Genomic DNA, 21,713 nt, shown 5'->3' on the forward strand with positions numbered 1-21,713 from the left:
CTCCACTGTTGTCCATCAGAGGGCGCTGTTCTCCAGCAGCACACAGACCGTAAACAGCGACTCTGCCCTTGCGCAAAGTGCATTTATCTTCCGCTGTCTCCCTTCATGTTCATTCAGCCAACGGCGCTTTATTAAATCTCCAACCGTTTGTCATCATCTCTGGCCCCTTGACACACTCAAAGAAACGCCTCGACAAAGACCTTCATGGCTGTTGTATTAATATGAGCACCGCGCGGGCGCTGCCGGATGACGGAATTACTCAAAAGCATCCTGCCCTTTATGAAAACACAGCCTGAGATTCATCAAGGACGCATGTCATGTGCCGTGGGAATGAGGAGGTTCTTCTTTCTTATACTCCTATTTTAGACGTACAGATATCAATTAACTCCTCGGCCATGTGCATTAGAAACAGGTCAGCCATAATAATCTAATGTGTTTGTTATATCTTACTGTATTACGCGCCGATTCTCACAGAGGCTTCCAGCGATCCGTTGTCAGATTAATTGGAGTTAATGGCGTCGTTGTGCATCTAAAAGAGTTAAAAGGGTATTTCTGTGCATGAACATATCAGTACAAACATACGTTTGTCTTGTTTTCTATAATATCTAAAAAAAATTAATCAAAAGGCAAATTTAGCAAAATGACTTAAAGGGATAGTGCACCCAAAAATCATTTACTCCCCCTCAAGTTGTTCCAACCCTGTTTAAATTTCTTTGTTCTGCTGTACACAAAGGAAGATTTTTGGAAGAATGTTTTTAACCAAGCAGATCTTGCCCCCCATTGACTACCATAGTATTATTTTTCCTACTATGGTAGTCAATAGGGGGCAAGATCTGCTTGATTACAGAATTTTCAGTTTTGGGTGAACTATCCCTTTAAAATGAAGAAAAATCAAACTTAAGTGCTTAAAATAAGAAAAACTGTCAAATTAACAAAGTAATTTAAAGATAATTCAAAGGCAAAACAAGATTATATATTTTCTTACCCCACTGACAGATATTTATTGTTTTAACCCTCATGCGGTCTTTGCATAAGGGACTACACTCGTGGTCTTCGGGGTCTCTGGAGAGTGCAATTGCAATGCAATTTTGTAACAATATAATATATTTTTTAAAAACCAATTTTACTCTGTTTATTAATGTTTTTACTCAACATTTGTGCAGTTTTTGGAGGATTTGTGTTATCTTTTAAATTTATATAAATAAATTAAAAAATATTTTTTTAAATAAGCAGCTTTTTATGTAAAGTTCACTTTATGAAAGGCCCACATTTCTAACTTTCATTCATGGGGATAACATGGATAATTTGACATGGTTTAGTGTGAAAAAAAAGTCTTAAAAATGCTAAACTTTGACAAAGTAATTTTTATTGTTATAATTGTGATTTCATAACATTTAGATATGAATCCAACTGAAAAAAACTTGTGCAAAGATGTCTTTCAGTCATTCAAATAGCACATAGCAAATAGTGGAGCTCTGCAGCCATCTACTGGTAAAAGTTATATATTTTTTTAATTTTAAAACTGCATTTTTCAAAAGATGGGCAAAAATCTTACACTAAACCATGTCAAATTATCCATGTTATCCACATGAATGAAAGTTAGAAATCTGGGCCTTTTATAAAGTGAATTCTACATAAAAAAGCCTGTAATGTTCATGCATAAAATGCCTATTTCAAAAAATATTTTTTAATTTATTTATATAAATTTAAAAGAAATCACAAATCCTCCAAAAACTGCACAAATGTTGAGAAAAAACATTAATATACAGAGTAAAATTACATTGGTTTTTAAAAAATATATTATATTGTTACAAAATTACATTTTGTTGCCTGGGGTCACCAGAGACCCCGAAGACCACGAACGTAACTTTTTTTTTTTACACTAACATAAAAACAAGATATCACTCCAATTTTTTTTATTTGTAGATCTTAAAAGTGTTAACCACCGTACAAAGTCTCATGCCATTTGGACAAAGAGAACTTTTTTTTTTTTTTATTTGAGCAAACATCATTTGCAGGTCAAAAAGACCCCGAAGACCGCATAAGGGTTAAGCATGGACTTGCTAATTTTCAGTAAACAAGACTTAATATCTTCAGTGATTTTGCTTCTCAAGTAAATGCATCTTGATTTAAGAATGTTTAGATACAAAATACTGAGTAAGAAAATCTTTTTAGAAGAATGTTTGTAATGTTTGCCCCCCATTCATTACCATAATAGGACAAAGAATAATGGGGCGTGAGATCTGCTTGGTTACAAACATTCTTCCAAATATCTTCCTTTGTATTCAGCAGAACAAAGAAATGTATACAGGTTTGGAACAACTTGAGGGGGAGTAAATGATGACAGAATTTTCATTTTTGGGTGAACTATCCCTTTAAATAGGTTCTGAATGAACATATGTCTTGGGTTTCTCCTTCATTGTACATCTGTGGGATTTTGTCACCTGTTTTATGTTCCAGCTTGTGTGCAAAATGGTGCATCTGATCACAGCAAGACACATTTGGAGCACAAACTTTTTGACTATTATAGTAATATTTCGACTATTTGAGCACATCAAATCAGCACTATAAACCAATGCAAATCTTTAGACATCACAGATGTAATGTATGTTTGCATTAGTTTAGTGCACTTTCAAAGTATGCATCTTTACTTTGTGTTTGTGCTGCAGCTATTAAACTAACTGTATTTCTTTATATTAATTGCTGTGTTTCAGGTCAGTGGTTCCTGCTCTTAATTGTGGTTGTAGAGAGCAGGGGTGAGGACGGCTGCCCGGGCCACGTTGCTGTGTTTTAATGGGGAGATGCGGTATAATAGCTTTGACCTCTGACCTTTTGTGGTGACTATAGCTCATTACGCTGATCGGTGAGTGTCAGAGTGGCATCTGAGAGCGAGCGAGCGTGTGTGTGCGGTAAGGTGGGTCACAGGAGCGACGCTGCCGGCACCTCACCCCTCATCTGCAAATAAAATACAATCACACACACATACTAATTAAAACCGGGAAGAAGGCCACTGTTTTTTACTCGTTGTCAGTTGCATTTCTCCATGCATGGATAGTCCAGTGCACGGTTCCAGGAAGTGGATTCAGAGACCAAAGTTCTTTGCTCAGTTCTCACTTTTTCTCTCATTGTTATAGTCTGTGCACACACACACACCGACACACACACTGCTGTAAACGCCTTCTTGTCATCAGTATTTCTCGGACCCTGTCGCACTAATAAACGGTGTAATCGCAGAGGGGTTTGCAATATGTTTACGTGTGGATGCTGTATGCACATTTTCAATAACCGGCAAAGTTTAAACCCTTGTTTCAGAGCAACTGTTTGTTGATTGACAGGTTGATTGATTGTCAGAGCGCATTAGCATTTACACTACAAATGTAAAGTGGTCGCAAGCGTCTCTGTGATCGGATCACCTGAGACGAATGTTAATACCAGGTTCAAAGGAGGTCAATTGTTTCCTCTTTCATCGCTTTCCGTCGTCTCCTCTCAGCCTGTCCGTCTTCATTTGCTCACCTCTGGATTGAGAGAATCAACTGAGCATCGAATGAAGTCCCGTAAGTATACTTATCTTAAGAAGCCTTTGCAAAATGGGGTTGCATGTTAATTTTGTGATTTGTTACAGTGACAAATGTGTTTTTGTAGATTGCATCCTGATTGCTTGGAGCAAAGCATCAATTTGCATCAAAACTGTACGCTTTGGGTCAGTGACCGCGCTCAACATGGAGAGGACGAGAGCCGTACACACCGAAGGATCCATGTGACCAGGAATTTGAAAATATTGATGATAGCTGATGGTGAGAAAATATACATTTCAGCACAGCGCTCAAAACATCAATTAGATGCACATTTCCCCTTAGGAAGCAATCAACAATACCATACCAAGTGCCTGTAAATTGAATATTTTATATTTCATTTACTGTCTTTAAATGGTCTTTGGAGACTCTCTCACATTAAATGGATAATACTCTGTAGTGTACATCAATTTGTACACTAAAAAGGGCAGGACCTGCAAAGATTTACCCAAGGCAGTGTGTACATTAAAATAGCAGTATATCTTTATGCATGATGAGTCTCATTATTCTCAGTGCAAAAGTATTGAATACCATCTTATAAAGCCCACAATATTTAAATTTTTTTTACAGTTAATTAGTATTTAATTTTATTTCAAGTAAATGGCATGAATGCCTCCATGAACAACCAAGTGCTCAATTCTACTGTAAAATAAAAAATCAGAATGGCTCATTTTTAAAGGCTTGTCTTTGGTGATAATAGATCAGGATATCAGCAGTGTTTGTGTGACAGACTGTCTGTTTCTTTAGTGCGTCTTCTGTCCCCGGGCCCCTGCTGTTGGCTGGATCGGCCCTCAGTGCAGGTCTGGCCTTTTCTGAGACCTCTGGTCCTCGCTGACAGATGGAAGCTTTGTCACTCTTGCGTGCGACACTGGGGACCCGAGTCACAGGATGCGAGCTGCTGTAGGGCTTTTTCATATGGAATTAAATGTCTCCAATTAGCACAAACTGTTTAGAATTGTAAATAATTCCATGTATTCCATGTGTCCCAGGAATATTCGATTCTGATTGGTCAATTGCTGCATTCTGAGGTCAGATGTCTCATACAGCACATTTCCTACATGCTATTGTAGATTAATTAAAGGGATAGTTCACCCAAAAATGAAAATTATCCCATGATTTACTCACCCTCAAGCCATCCTAGGTGTATATGACTATCTTCTTTCAGACGAACACAATCAGAGATATCTTTAAAAATAATCTGGCTCTTCCAAGCTCTATAATGGTAGTGAATGGGGGGCGAGATTTTGACAGAGGTGTAAAGAGTACCTGAAAACCATACTTGAGTAAAAGTACAGATACCTTACAGTGAAAATGACTCCATTACAAGTTACAAGTCACTAATTCCAAAACAACTTGAGTAAAAGTCTTCCGAGTATCTGATTTTAACAGTACTTAAGTATTTTACTCGTACTGAATGTAGGCTCAAAGATGCACTAGTCCTCAACAGAGACATGCCGGACATGCAGTTGATTTGTAAGAAGAGAAATCATGTTTATTTTCTAAAATCAAAGTAAAACTGAACACCTCAATATTGTAATAAATCAAGGTTGACACAACATCTACAAACTCTCAATTCTCAGTTAAGCTCCAGTGCACAAAAAGGTAAACCAATATCCTTCAAAAAGGTCTTGTCAATATAGCGGATAAAATAATGTTAATAAAATGAAATAGTCAAAGCCTACTTGCACTGGATGTGCTGGTTTCGGCCTCATCATGTCCTCATTTCATAAATCAAACACCTGCGATTCAGCAACTACCTGCTAATGCACTTGCATTCACGTAAGTATCCTTGTTGGCAAGTATGGGTGAGTAAAGGCAAAACGCACAAGATATAGTACCTTCAATGCCCTTAGATGGCAATATCGCTTCTTTATAACATAAACTGCTGCAGAAAAAGTTAGGTGCCATGCAAAATGTAATGTGTAATTGCATTACTCATCACAAATGTATTGGAGTAAAAAGTACATTTACTTGTAAGCTTCGAAGCTTTACCAATCTTTCGAATCAGTGGTTCAAATTGCCAAAGTCAGTGGTGAACCATTGAAATCTCGAAACGCTTATGACATAACGAAACCTTGTTTACTGAAATCACGTGACTTTGGCAGTTTGATATGCGCACCGAACCACTGATTCGAAACAAAAGATTTGTAAAGCTTCGAAGCTTCATGAAGCAGTGTTTTGAAATCACTAGATATTGTTGAAGAAAGTCGTTATTTTGGTTTTTTGGAGCACAAAACGTATTCTCGTCGCTTCATAACATTAAGGTTGAACCACTGTAGTCAAACTGTTTTAAATATGTCTTTAGTAGCTTTTTGGGCATCTGAAAGTGTTAATTATCTTCCTGTCAATGGAGGCCTCACTGATCCAGATTTCATCAAAAATATCGTTATTTGTGTTCTGAGGATGAATGAAGATGAATGAATGTCTTACGGGTGTGGAACGACATGAGGGTGAGTAATTAATGACAGAAATTTCAGTTTTGGGTGAACTAACCCTTTAAGTACAGTAACTAATTACATTTACTCAAATACTTTACACCTGGATTTTGAAGCCCCCCCCAAAAAATGCATCCATCCATCATAAAAATATTCCATATGGTTCCAGGGGGTTAATAAAGGCCTTTTAAAGCAAAGCGATTAGTTTTATAAGAAAAATATCCATATTTAAAACTTTATTAACTACAGGAACTAGCTTCCGGCAGACGATTTGTGGCGGAAGAGTAACCTCTGACCCGGCGCGTGACATAATGACGAACGCCGAGGATAGAGCAAAACAAAACACCGGTCACGAAACAAGATATTTTAAAATTTTTAAGGCTTTAAAGATGGTCATCTGCCATAAGCTTTAGTTTTAAATATGTATATTTTTTTTTACAAACCCATTGCTTCATTTCTGAAGGTTTTTATTAACCCCCCTGGAGCCGTATGGGTTCCTTTTTTGATGGATGGATGCATTTTTTGGGCTTCAAAATCTCACCCCCCCCATTCACTCCCATTACAAAGCTGGGAAGAACCAGGATATTTTTAAATATATCTCCGATTGTGTTTGTCTGAAAGAAGATAGTCATATTATACACCTAGAATGGCTTGAAGGTAAGTAAATCATGGGATAATTTTCATTTCTGGGTGAATTAACCCTTAATATTTTGAATTATTTTTTTATTTTCTGTTGAAAAAAACAAAGAAAAGTTGCTTTGAAAAGTTGCTTTAAAATTGGGTCTCATGAAGAGAACATGCAGAAGGTTGAAGATAAGAGTTTGATTTATTGTGTCCTGAAGAGGGAGACACAACTGAAGCTAAATGAAGCTGATGCTGTAGAAATAAGATTTTAGTCTTTATTCGTTCAGTCTGTGAGTTTGTGTGCAATGATGTTCTGACTCTTATACCTCTCCCTCTCCCTCTTTCTCTCCCTCTCTCTCTCTCCAGGACTCTTCTTCACAGTGCATTATTGATCTAAAGGGAGCTGAATAAAACATGGGCACATGTCCATTGTCAGCGAATGCACAGAGAATAGCTCAGTTGCGAGAATGAGGAATCCTCTGAACTAGCGGCTGAGAGGTACAAAATTCGACTTCCAAACGCCGCTGACCGACAGTCCTACTGCAAGACACAAGCGTAAGTCCTGAAGTGTAGGTTGACGTTGCACGTACGTACGACTGATATTTATTGAAAGAGAACAAGGCTAAGATGCAGAGAGAGGGAAAATCAATGGCGCTTTCCCCAGCTCAGGTCTGGAGAGAGTAAAGCAGAAATCGCCGTTAAACTCCACCCGTATCAGCGAAGCTTTTCATCGATTTTTTATTTGGCTCCCAGCAGTTATCGCTCCTCCACGGGCTTCTACCGCCTGGTGGACCGGGGGCCCGGGCCCCGCAGAGTTCGCAGTGAACTGGCTGTTAACAGAATTAAACTCCTATTTAGTCTCTGTGGCAGCGAATACACGTACACTGCCTGCAGACAAGACCTGACAGCACATCTTATCCACTCCGCTGCAAGACTAACACGCTGCCAACATTCAGAGAGCCCACATATGTGTGCCAGCGAGCGGTTTGAGGGTGTGTGTGTGTGCTTGTGCGTGGGTGTGTGCATATAAACACGCGGCTGTGTTCATTTACTGAAGACTCTGGACATGTTATTGTGTTAATTGGTCATGGTTTTATGGAAGCTCGCAATTGCAATGCAAAACAAATCGACTCTCCATTAGAATGTCCGTCTCTTTGACAAACACAGACAGCTGGAACCCAGTTTAAGCCGCTCGTTTACCATCCGTGCATATTTTTTGGGTGCCGTACAAGGAGACAACTTTAGGAAGAGCTTTTGACTTATTGCTGGGTAATGCACGCACCTGGCAACTTCACTGCTTAATAATTGCATTAGAACTGCACACAGTATGTTGAAACAAACAACTGTGCATATAATAGACATCCTTTGAACAAATCTGTGCCTTAATGGGTTAACCAGTCATATGTTGTCAAGCTAGTCTTGCATACTTGCATTTTTGTGCTAAACTGTTTGTGGAAAGTTTATATAGTGATGATGAGGAAAATGTGGTTCATTCTGTCATCACTAGACTAGTTTAAAGCTGGATGTGATGATAATGACTGGTGTGAGTTCATGCCTTTTTACAAAATAGATAAATAGCCGATATATAAATCTATCTATCATTTTATCTATTGTTCTACCTGTCATTCTGTCGGTCATTCTTTCCATCTATCTATCTGTCATTCATTCTATCTATCTATCTATCTATCTACAACTCAAATTTCAGAAATGTTGGGATGTTTTTTTTTTTTTTAAATTTGAATAAAATGAAAACTAAAAGACTTTCAAATCACTTGAGCCAATATTTTATTCACAATAGAACATTATCCCATGATTTACTTACCTTCAAGCCATTCTAGGTGTATAATATGACTATCTTCTTTCAGACAAACACAATCAGAGATATATTTAAAAATATCCTGGTTCTTCCAAGCTTTGTAATGGGAGTGAATGGGGGGTGAGATTTTGAAGCCCAAAAAATGCATCCATCCATCCATCAAAAAAGGAACCCATACGGCTCCAGGGGGGTTAATGAAGGCCTTCAGAAATGAAGCAATGGGTTTTGTAAAAAAAAATAACAAAACAAATGTTTAAACAGAGAATTTTTACACTTGTATCCACTAAATGAGCTCATTTCAAATTTGATGCCTGCTACAGGTCTCAAAAAAGTTGGCACGGGGCAAAAAATGGCTGAAAAAGCAAGAAATTTTGAAAAGATTCAGCTGGGAGAACATCTAGCATCTAATTAAGTTAATTGATATCAGGTCTGTAACATGATTAGCTATAAAAGGGATGTCTTAGAGAGGCAGAGTCTCTCAGAAGTAAAGATGGGCACGAGTATTCCTAGGCCCATTTAGTAATGTCATTGACACAATCATGCCGATGAGTGATGCAGTGTCGTCTGAGGGACCTTTATTGGATGCCCGTGGTCTTCGGGCCCTCAGACGACACTGCTTCACTCATCAGCATGATTGTGTCAACGACATTACTAAATGGGCCCAGGAATACTTCCAGAAACCACTGTCGGAAAACACAATCCGCTGTGCCATCTGCAGATGCCAACTAAAGCTCTATCATGCAAATAGGAAGCCATATGTGAACATGGTCCAGAAGCGCCGTTGTGTCCTGTGGGCCAAGGCTCACTTAAAATGGACTGTTTCAGAGTGGAAAAGTGGTCTATGGTCAGACGAGTCCAAATTTGACTTTCTTGTTGGAAATCACGTGGAGGACACCGTGTCCTCCGGGCTAAAGAGGAGGGAGATCTTCCAGCGTGTTATCAGCGTTCACTTCAAAAGCCAGCATCTCTGATGGTATGGGGGTGCATAAGTGCATATGGTATGGGCAGCTTGCATGTTTTGGAAGGCACTATGAATGCTGAAAGGTATATAAAGTTTTTAGAGCAACATATGCTTCCCTCCAGATGAAGTCTATTTCAGGAAAGGCCTTGTGTATTTCAGCTGGACAATGCAAAACCACATACTGCAGCTATTACAACAGCATGGCTTCGTTGTAGAAGAGTCTGGGTGCTGAATTGGCCTGCCTGCAGTCCAGATCTTTCACCTATAGAGAACATTTGGTGCATCATTAAGCGAAAAATACGTCAAAGACGACCAAGAACTCTTCAGCAGCTGGAAACCTGTATCAGGCAAGAATGGGACCAAATTCCAACACCAAAGCTCCAGAAACCCATAACCTCGATGCCCAGATGTCTTCACACTGTTTTGAAAAGAAGAGGAGATGATACACCATGGTAAACATGCTCCCATCCCAACTATTTTAAAATCCTGTGGCAGGCATCAAATTTGAAATGAGCTCATTTTGTGCATAAAATTGTAAAATTTCTCAGTTTAAATCTTTACGTTATCTATGTTCTATTGTGAATAAAATATTGGCTCATGTGATTTGAAAGTCTTTTAGTTTTCTTTTTATTCAAATAAAAAAAAAAAAGTCCCAACATTTCTGGAATTCAGGTTCTATCTATCTATCTATCTATCTATCTATCTATCTATCTATCTATCTATCTATCTATCTATCTATCTATCTATCTATCTATCTATCTATCTATCTATCTGTCTATCTGTCTGTCTGTCTGTCTGTCTGTCTGTCGTCTGCTTGTTTCCATCCATCCATCCATCCATCCATCCATTGCTTGTTTCCATCCATCCATCCATCCATCCATCCATCTACTGCTTGTTTCCATCCATCCATCCATCCATCCATCCATCCATCCATCCATCCATCCATCCATCCATCCATCCATCCATCCATCCATCCATCCATCCATCCATCCATCCATCCATCCATCCATCCATCCATCCATCCATCCATCCATCCATCCATCCATCCATCCATCCATCCATGTCTCTGTTTTAATCATTCTCAGGAGTGTTATGGGTGGTCGATTGGTGTGCGATCTCACTCTACACAACTGTATGTTCAACAGCAAATATCTTCCAATTGGCTCTTATTGCTCCACATCACACCTTTTTTTGCTTTTAGACAGATTGCTCGTCGTTGGCCTGCTGCAACTGGTCGGGACACACAGGTGTGCGGGTAATGGCTTTATTCAAATCCCTAACCAGAAGTTTGAGCCAGTAATATAGATGCTTAGCAAACACCACTAATTATATCATGCGCAATGTAAAAAACAATTTTTAGAAGTTGTAAATAAAAACGTAGATTATTGGAGTATGTTTTACAAGAACATACTATTTCAGTCTTTCTACTGAACACATTTCTTGCAATTAGCAATTTTTGAGTGAAAATTGTTTCAAAGCCAACTTTCCTTCAGTGCATTTCATGCCATGTTTTGATATATTGAACCACAGAGTGTATGTAATGTATATTACACACGAATATGGCAAAAGGAGGCCTGTAGGCGTGACATGACACTGAACTTCAACTTAAACCCAGATTGGGAAAAGTGAGAGTTTGTTTAAGACCATTATTGTGTTTGGAGCAGAGGAAGGGGGAGAGGACAAGCCAAGCCGGCTAATTTGCATTCGATGGTTTGCCTAATATATGCAGGTCACTGACCCCCAGTGTGAGGGTTAGAGCATAGTGTGTGTGTGTGTAAGAGTGTGTGTCGGGCTTGTTAAGGAGCTGCAGCACACGCTTGCCAACTGTCTGCATCCCACCACACACACACTCTCGCTAGCCTCTCAGGATTAGTAATAATGAGCGTGCCAAGTGTATTTATTCTATTTCAAGATTCAATACTGTAAAACACGTTTCCATTCTCAGACAGGGCCAATTAAACGCGTGTTACCGAGTTAACTGCGTAGCTGTTGTGAGATCCACATCATAAGCTGGCAGGAACCATGTGTGATATGTATATTTTTTATATCGGTGTATTCCCTGTAACATAATAGCTTAGTTACAAATCCTAGTGAGCTACTACCAAGACAGTATTTTAAGGGATCATAGGTGTTCCAAAGAGCAGATAACATTGAACTGACTTCAGCTGAACAATGACACTATTGTCATTTTAGAGCTGCTTTATCGCAGAATTGAATTCTGCTTGCATCAATGATTTATCACTGTAAAGCTGCTTTGAAACAATCTGTATTGTATAAAGTGTTATATAAATAGAGGTGACTTGACTTGATAAGGTAAGCTTTGCTTGAGCTCAAATGCAGAATTGCACGTATCCGTCAGGGAAACACAGAAAGCAATCCCAGAATGCCCAAAAAAATCATTCAGGGTGGTGGATGAATTGAAATTTATTTTGATTATAAATATAATTTTAATTCATTCAATACTGAAAGGTAACAAAAATAGTATGAAGTAATTAAAATTGACTATTTTTATGCATTTTATGTTTATTAGAACAACTATTTATTTGAAAATTAATAATATAATATATTATTAGAATAATAGAATAGAATAATATTTATTTAAAATATATTGCATTGTTAAATTCTGGATCAGTATTATTTTAAACTAAAAAATGCTGGGTTAAAAACAACCCAAGTTTGGTTAAATGTATGCCCAACCTGCTGGGTAGTTTTATTTAACTCAACTATTGTTTAAAAATACTGTATTGCATGCTTAAAATGAACCAATAATGTTTAATAAATTAACATTTATTAATGTTTAATGAATAATAATTAAACATTAATTAAATAGCTTATTAATAAATATTCACCTTTTGATTATTATTGTTGCTTCTAGTAATTATGTTTCGTTTTTTTAATTTCCAACCTATTTTGGGTTCATTTTAAGCAAGAAATACAGTAATTTTTAAACAATAGTTGAGTTAAATAAAACTACCCAGCAGGTTGAGGAAACATTTAACCCAACCTCTTTGTTTGTCCATTTTCAACCTAACTTGGGTTGTTTTTAACCCACCATTTTTTAGAGTGTAGTGTCATCAAGATACAATTATATATTTTTAATATTTTAAATTAGATTTTAATTTGTATTGTGTTTTTGCCATTTTTTTAAAAATTGTTTTTAAATGTCTATATAGTTTTTATCCATTTTTCCAGTTGTAATTATAAGTAAAACTAAATCAAAATGAGGAATGTTGTTTTGGCAACTAGGTGATGTTTCTTAAGTTTTTGTAATATTTTATTTTATTATTATTATTTTTTTTTAAGTTTTAGTTAATAATAACCCTGCTCTGGAGTTGCTGCTTATGTAAATCAGTAGTTTGGATGCTCCCTTAGAAGTGTGCTGCCTATGTATACAACTGACATCAAGGCAGCTCACTTGGTTTTAAAACTGAACTGATGTGAATAGAAAATAAAATGTATTTTTTTGATGCTACAGTCAATTAAATGGCCTTTTGTAGATAATTTAGAGTGCAGCTGTACAGAATTCTGGGACTTTATATATAAAAATAAGATTCAAATGCACAGATGTAAAAACGGTATCTTTGCAGCTTGGCAGACTTGCAAATCACACAAGCTGATGCTTCGTACTCCGTCTTCACTCGAGTGGAACCGCGAACAGCAACAAGCAGCTCTGGGACTGACCTTTAGAATTTTAACAATATCTGCGCTAACTCACCTGCACAGTTGAGTAATATCCAGCCACGGTCGATCAGTGACACGGGGACAAATATATGCCACACTTCATGCTGCTCGTCAAGTAATGCGGCGCCAGGGACTGAGCTTAATATTTGGGGGAAGAAGAATCCTTGCTCTGAGATGTTGGAATTTGTCCGGTTGAACTGCCGAGGTGAGAGCAAGAGGGCAAATGGAATATATGAATATATAGCATGTCTATAATTGCCATTTTTAATACTGTAACCGTTATATTCATCAATAACGAGGAGCTCATCGGCTCAGTTCATCAAATAAACTTGTGTTTTTCCACATGTATCACAGAGTAATTGGTGCAGAGGACGAGATGCAGATGTGTCTGAGGTCTGCTGGAGATTCAGTGGAGTGTTTGAGAGGAGGAGAGTCAGGCAGTGAGAGGTAATCCAGCCGGGGAGCAGGTCTGGAGGCCTAATCCCCCCTCAGAACAGCTCTGCCTGGGGCATACAGACACATAATCCTGCCCCGAGAGACCTTCAGCACTGCTGTCTTACACTCTCTTTCTCTGCAGATCTACATCTAACTGTCTATCATTCTGTCTGTCTGTCTGTCTTATTGTTATCTATCTATCTATCTATCTGATTTGGATCATTTTCATTATTCTCAGAAATGTAGTTCTCTAGATTATCTTTGCTGTTTTACAGTAAATATTACTGTGAAGCCGTGATTCATTTCATTTTAAAGGGTTAGTTCACCAAAAAATTAAAATTGTCATTAATTAATTATTCGTCCTCGTGTTGTTCCAAACCCGTAAGCCTTTTTAATGAAATCTGAGTGATTTCTGTCCCTCCATAGACAGCTACGCAACTGCCACTTTGACGATTCAAAAAGTTCATAAAGGGATCGTAAAACTAATCCATATGAATTGAGCAGTTTAGTCCAAATTTTCTGAAGAGACTCAATTGCTTTATACGATGAACAGATTTGATTTAGGCTTTTAATCATATGTAAACTTTGATCAGCGAACATGAACAGAAGCTCAACCGAACCTGCTTGATGTGCGAGAACAAACCTCTTGCGGAAGCTCAAATGTGATGCATAACGCGAGAATGAACCTCACTGGTTCTTGAGGAAGCTCAAATGTGATGCATAACGCGAGAATGAACCTCATTGGTTCTTGCTGAAGCTCAAACGTGCTGCGTAACACATGAGAATGAACCTCATTGGTTCTTGCTGAAGCTCAAACGTGCTGCGTAACACGAGAATGAACCTCATTGGTTCTTGAGGAAGCTCAAATGTGATGCATAACGCGAGAATGAACCTCACTGGTTCTTGAGGAAGCTCAAATGTGATGCATAACGCGAGAATGAACCTCATTGGTTCTTGCTGAAGCTCAAACGTGCTGCGTAACATGAGAATGAACCTCATTGGTTCTTGCTGAAGCTCAAACGTGCTGCGTAACACATGAGAATGAACCTCATTTGTTCTCGCTGAAGCTCAAACGTGCCGCGTAACACATGAGAATGAACCTCATTGGTTCTCGCTGAAGCTCAAACGTGCTGCGTAACACATGAGAATGAACCTCATTGGTTCTCGCTGAAGCTCAAACGTGCTGCGTAACACATGAGAATGAACCTCATTGGTTCTTGCTGAAGCTCAAACGTGCTGCGTAACACGAGAATGAACCTCATTGGTTCTTGCGGAAGCTCAAACGTGATGCGTAACACAATAATGAACCTCATTGGTTTTTGCTGAAGCTCAAACGTGCTGCGTAACACGAGAATGAACCTCATTGGTTCTTGAGGAAGCTCAAACGTGATGCGTAACACGAGAATGAACCTCATTGGTTCTTGAGGAAGCTCAAACGTGCTGCGTAACACGAGAATGAACCTCATTGGTTCTCGCGGAAGCTCAAACGTGATGCGTAACACGAGAATGAACCTCATTGGTTCTCACGGAAGCTCAAACGTGATGCGTAACACGAGAATGAACCTCATTGGTTCTTGCGGAAGCTCAAACGTGATGCGTAACACGAGAATGAACCTCATTGGTTCTTGCTGAAGCTCAAATGTGCTGCGTAACACGAGAATGAACCTCATTGGTTCTTGAGGAAGCTCAAACGTGATGCGTAACACGAGAATGAACCTCATTGGTTCTTGAGGAAGCTCAAACGTGCTGCGTAACACGAGAATGAACCTCATTGGTTCTCGCGGAAGCTCAAACGTGATGCGTAACACGAGAATGAACCTCATTGGTTCTTGAGGAAGCTCAAACGTGATGCGTAACACGAGAATGAACCTCATTGGTTCTCGCGGAAGCTCAAACGCGATGCGTAACACGAGAATGAACCTCATTGGTTCTCGCGGAAGCTCAAACGAGATGCGTAACACGAGAATGAACCTCATTGGTTCTCGCGGAAGTTCAAACGTGATGCGTAACACGAGAATGAACCTCATTGGTTCTCGCGGAAGCTCAAACGTGATGCGTAACACGAGAATGAACCTCATTGGTTCTCGCGGAAGCTCAAACGTGATGCGTAACACGAGAATGAACCGCATTGGTTCTTGAGGAAGCTCAAATGTGATGTGTAACACGAGAATGAACCTCATTGGTTCTTGAGGAAGCTCAAACGTGATGCGTAACACGAGAATGAACCTCACTGGTTCTTGAGGAAGCTCAAACGTGCTGCGTAACACGAGAATGAACCTCATTGGTTCTTGAAGAAGCTCAAACGTGACACGTAACATGAGAATGAACTTCACTGGTTCTTGAGGAAGCTCAAACGTGCTGCGGAACACGAGAATGAACCGCATTGGTTCTTGAGGAAGCTCAAACGTGCTGCGTAACACAAGAATGAACCTCATTGGTTCTTGAGGAAGCTCAAATGTGACGCGTAACACGAGAATGAACCTCACTGGTTCTTGAAGAAGCTCAAACGTGACACGTAACATGAGAATGAACTTCACTGGTTCTTGAGGAAGCTCAAACGTGCTGCGGAACACGAGAATGAACCGCATTGGTTCTTGAGGAAGCTCAAACGTGATGAGTAACACGAGAATGAACCTCATTGGTTCTTGAGGAAGCTCAAACGTGATGAGTAACACGAGAATGAACCTCATTGGTTCTTGAGGAAGCTCAAACGTGATGAGTAACACGAGAATGAACCTCATTGATTCTTGCGGAAGCTCAAACGTGACGCGTAACACGAGAATGAACCTCATTGGTTCTTGAGGAAGCTCAAACGTGATGAGTAACACGAGAATGAACCTCATTGGTTCTTGAGGAAGCTCAAACGTGATGAGTAACACGAGAATGAACCTCATTGGTTCTTGAGGAAGCTCAAACGTGATGTGTAACACGAGAATGAACCTCATTGGTTCTTGAGGAAGCTCAAACGTGACGAGTAACACGAGAATGAACCTCACTTGTTCTTGAGGAAGCTCAAACGTGATGCGTAACACGAGAATGAACCGCATTGGTTCTTGAGGAAGCTCAAACGTGATGCGTAACACGAGAACGAACCTCATTGGTTCTTGCTGAACCTCAAACGTGATGCGTAACACGAGAATTAACCTCATTGGTTCTTGCTGAACCTCAAACGTGATGCGTAACACGAGAATGAACCTCATTGGTTCTTGAGGAAGCTCAAACGTGATGCGTAACACGAGAATGAACCTCATTGGTTCTTGAGGAAGCTCAAACGTAATGCGCAACATGAGAATGAACCTCATTGGTTCTTGTGGAAGCTCAAACATGATGCGTAACACGAGAATGTACCTCATTGGTTCTCGCACATCAAGCGAACATGCTTGAGCTTCAGTTTACCACAGCTGATGTGTGAGTTGATGAATGTTTATATGTGAATAAAAGCCTAAATTCAATCTGTTCATCATATAAAGCGATCGAGTCTCTTCAGAAAATTTGGACTAAACTGCTTAATTAATTAATAAATCCAATTAATTAATTTAGGATCTCTTCATGAACTTTTTGAAGCGTCAAATTTTCAGTTGCAAAGGCAGTCTATAAAGGGACAGAAATCTCTCAGATTTCATAAAAAATATCTTCATTTGTATTCTAAAGATGAATGAAAATCTTTTGGAACGACATGAGGGTGAGTAAGTTATGACAGAATTTTCATGTTTTGGTTAACTATACCTTTAATTACAGTCATCTTCGATTAAAGGCAGTACGACAAATGATGGTAAATGCTTCATGTAAATACTCTCTAAGTGTGAGAATGAAGAAAAATAACAAAATATTAATTTTGTAAAACACAATGTGGAGGTTGTTTCAACAGATTCACATTTACATTTATACATTTGGCAGACGCTTTTATCCAAAGCAAGTTACGCTGCATATAAGGTATACGGATTTTATGAATTCATACATTGTCTGGGTATTGAAGTCATGAACTCAGCATTATTATCTACTGTATATTAAACAACATATCTTCAATCAACAACAAAATGATAAAACATTGAGGAAGAGAGAATTTGGCATATCTTCTGCAGTCTGCCATTGATCACTGTGACTTTTCTCGCTGTGAAGCAGCGTTTCTGTTTTTTCGTATAAGTGTGTGTGTGTGTGTGTGCGCAGCTGAGTGAGCAGATGACTGCTTGTACAGATTTGTCAGGCGTGTGTTCGACTGCTCCGTGGAGAGGCGAGGTTGAGACGGCCCTGACATGTGTGTCCGACAGTGAGCCGTTCCTGTGCTCCGCTCACACACACGACTGCCCAGCCTCCCCGATGTCATATACATTATGGAGCAGGGCCATAGACAACACCTGCCGTACTACACTGTGAGTGTGTTTGTTAGACTTTCCCTGCCATTCTGTTGAAAAATAGCATTTAAATTAGATTAAGCCAGGATTAGGCCTTAGTTCAGTTAGGACATTTAAGTACCTTTTATAAATGTGCCTTATAAAGTGTTAAAATGGCCCTTGAATGTAGTGCTTTATAATGCAATGTAACACTTTAAGTCCAAATATGATGAAGATAGGCCAAGGGGTTCAAAATAGCATCACGATTTATTAAGCAAAGCATACTCAGGTGTAGCGTCTGGACCAGTCAGGCACACAATTATTCATTATATTTAATGAATCACCCATAAACTCACTCTATCAAAGTTCTGTGAACCCATCCCCCTAAAACTGCAACCAACCTCCCAAATGTAGCTAAAACACACAGGCAGAACTAGGTGTCCTGTTACAGATACATGGTACTTTTATGATCAGAAAGAATGTTGTAGTGACTCATTCTTTCTGAGGACAAATAAACTCTCTTAATCCTATGTATTCTCTGTATAACCACTTGGGAAATGTATAAACATGTATCCAAATTTCCCATCTCATGACTTTCCTTTTATAGGTTTTATTCTATGTATTCATTTTCTCTTTTGAACTATTTTGGTATTAATATTCCAGAGCTGCAATGTATAGTTATCTGAAATCACACGGGTAGCATGTTTGGTATCTACAGACTCCAACCTTCGATTCCTATTTGGTAATTCATGTTATATGTCCATACCTGTGCAACACATCAGTATTACAAGGATCTTTAATAGTTCTTGTTCAAAAACTCAGCTTGTTAATCTTTCTTGGTCATAAAAGCCCTGACCGGAGGTGTGTTGTCGCACGGAAATACAACACCTTCATTGGCTACATCAACTTTAAGAGGTTGGACTTTGACCAGAGGTTAAAAGCTAGAGAACAATGCCACTCCCTCTCTGTCCTTGCTTCTGGACCACTGAACAGACGTCTCCTTGCTGCAGGCCTCGGCCTACAAACCAGCCATGTGCTCAACATCCAACATAGAAAAGACAACTAAGGCAACAACTTCAGACGAAATCCTCAAGATCTCTCCTCAACCTGCCAATCCGACGCTCCTCAGCCTAAAGGCATCTTACAAGTATCGTACATTTTTACACTAAACAGCGATTTAGTATTGATTTGTAAGACTTACCTTTGTAAGTACCTTATACCTTATAAAGTGTTAAAATGGCCCTTGAATGTAGTGTTTTATAAGTGAATGTAGTGCAAGGTTTTGTTCCGTCCCCTAGGCGGTGCCAACTCACACCAGGAGCATTTTAGGAGTGAAGCGACCAAATTCGTGAGACCACGTGATTTGCCTGTCCTACGTTGTCTTTCTCAATTTTTTTTTTTTTTTTTTGTTCTAACATGGGTTAAATGTTTGTTTTGTCCAGTTTAATTCTGTTTTTTAGTTGTGTTTTTGCTATCACACATGATAGCACAGGGTGTTTATTTTGAAATTGACAGGATTTTGGACTTTGGATTTTGGACTTTGGATTTTGGACCATTTTGGACTTTTATTTTGTATTTACTGCGTGGCTTCGACGTGGCGTCCATCAGAAATAGGCGAGGCACCTATCTTTAGCGAAGCAGTGCGGCGAGCCACTTCTGGGCCGCTTCTGAAATGTGCCACGGCACTGCTGGTGTAAACACAAGCATTGACTAGAGTGGCTGCGGATCAGCTCCGGTATCCGTGTCGGGGACATTCTAAAACGCTTAACGTGAAAAAAGCTTAACATGGCTTAATGTACTAAGATATGTGATATATACTTAGATAATACTAAGTGATTTTAACCAACCAAACTCACTAAATATAATACTAATAAAGTATACTATGTGCAAAAAATCAGATGAGCCCAGAATATGATCTTAACGTGTTTAATAACACGTTAAGCCTTTTCCTCCCATAGAAAACCGTCTCAGCCGTAACGCACCGCAGATGCGTGCAGTGTAATCAAGGCTTAAGGAACACAGGAAACGGGTAACTAAGAGAAACAAACTAAAAGTCCATTAAAGCTAAAGTAAAACAGGCAGAATGAGACACTTGACTAATATACTTTATATATTTTTTATGTATAAAAATGTAAATATATGAAATCTAAAAATGAACAAATTTAAATCTAATTTTATAATTCTGAATTAATATATATATATATATATATATATATATATATATATATATATATATATATAAATAAATAAAATATTTTTATATTTCTAATTTCATTAAGCTCTCTCTCTCTCTCTCTCTCTCTCTCTCTCTCTCTCTAAAATAAAAGTTTGTGTTTAAATAATATGTGTGTACTGTGTATATTTATTATGTATATATAAATACACACACCTACATGTGTATATATATTTAAAAAAATATTTACATGTATGTATATATATATATATATATATATATATATATATATATATATATATATATGTAATGTATTTTTGTCAAATATATATATATATATATATATATATATATATATATATATATATATATGTATGCATGTGTGTGTATTTATATATACATAATAAATATACACAGGACACACACATATATATTATGTAAACACAAACTTATTTTGGATGCAATTAATTGATTAAGCACTTTTTTAAAATTTTATTTATTATATTATATATACAGATTTTAACACACACACACACACACACACACACACACACACATATCATTCTTAATTTCCTTAATTTATTTCCAATTTAAATAGCAAATAGCTACTATTAGTAACTAGCAACATCAGACAAGCAAAATGGTTCCTGAAAAAATGTTTTCAACAGCATCAGCTGCGAATGCTCAGATTTCCCGCTCTCTTCCCTTTGTTTCCCCTGTCTGTCGCCCGCTGACCCTCCACAATAAAAGTTGTTCAATTCAAGGTGCTTTGTTAGGAAAACTAACAAATTCACAGTAGGAACCTAGAAGCAATTTTTAGACCAATATAAGGTGTTCCAAAAAAAGAACAGCGGCTACAAACAAGTGCGCTTGTTAGTTTCCTTACCTTGTCATTTATCTGGCATCATTATGGGATTTGATCTATTTGTTCCATCAGTAACATCATTATCTGCTGGACTTTAGAGGCCGAAGTGTTTGTGTAAAACCAGGCCATCCCACCAAAGTCCAACATTCACTGAAGGAAAACATATGTCTTCAATACAATGTGATCATTAGAAGTACCTCTGTACAGATCTGCTGCTCTTGACCTTCATCATGGAGTTAATTTAGGTTTATAAATTTGTTCGCGTGCCCTTTTGGTGGGGCAGTTTGAGTGAGGACACACCGGTAATGAAGCCCTTCGTTTAGTGCTAACGAAAACCACCTCTGGTGGAAAAAACAGCGAGGATAATTTAGCCTTGTGTTACTCGGCCAAAACTCCTGAGAAACTTGGCCAAAACTCCTGAGAGGCCGCGTTGCTCCCAAATGTTCAAATAAATAAGTAAATAGAGAGAGGTTTGACACCAAAGCATGCCTTTGTACCCTAGCCATGAAAAAAGAAGGGAAAGGGTAAAAAAAAAAATGGTATTGTTATGGTTCCCTGGCTTTTCTTCTTCAGAGCTCATGGGTCTCAGAGCGGGATGCCCAGCACGGGCTCTCTCTGCTGGGGGCAGCGCCCCAGGCCATCCCTCTTCTTCCTCTGGAGCTCAACTTGATCTTTGAACAGGGACATGAAAACACTGCGCTGACCAGGTTTAGAATCACGTAGACAGGCTTTTGACTACCAACATAAGGTCTGGCCCACATTGCAGCTTATTTGCACTATAAGCTATTTCTGCATTCCTCGTCTCTAGATTGCTTCCTAA

General features: G+C 38.5%; 1 long non-coding RNA gene across 2 annotated transcripts; it reads left to right on the top strand.

The window, feature by feature from the left end:
* On the top strand, positions 1-4,611 carry LOC125280259. Of its 2 annotated transcripts, none has more exons than XR_007187568.1 (4): positions 1-412; positions 2,715-3,554; positions 3,643-3,794; positions 4,320-4,611. It is a non-coding gene; the product is annotated as an uncharacterized LOC125280259 (long non-coding RNA). The 2 variants fall into 2 exon arrangements; XR_007187569.1 differs by having other exon boundaries at positions 1-338.
* The last annotated feature ends 17,102 nt before the right edge of the window (positions 4,612-21,713 follow it).

This window comes from Megalobrama amblycephala, linkage group LG12 (genome assembly GCF_018812025.1).
Source record: "Megalobrama amblycephala isolate DHTTF-2021 linkage group LG12, ASM1881202v1, whole genome shotgun sequence".
Lineage (NCBI taxonomy): Eukaryota > Metazoa > Chordata > Actinopteri > Cypriniformes > Xenocyprididae > Megalobrama > Megalobrama amblycephala.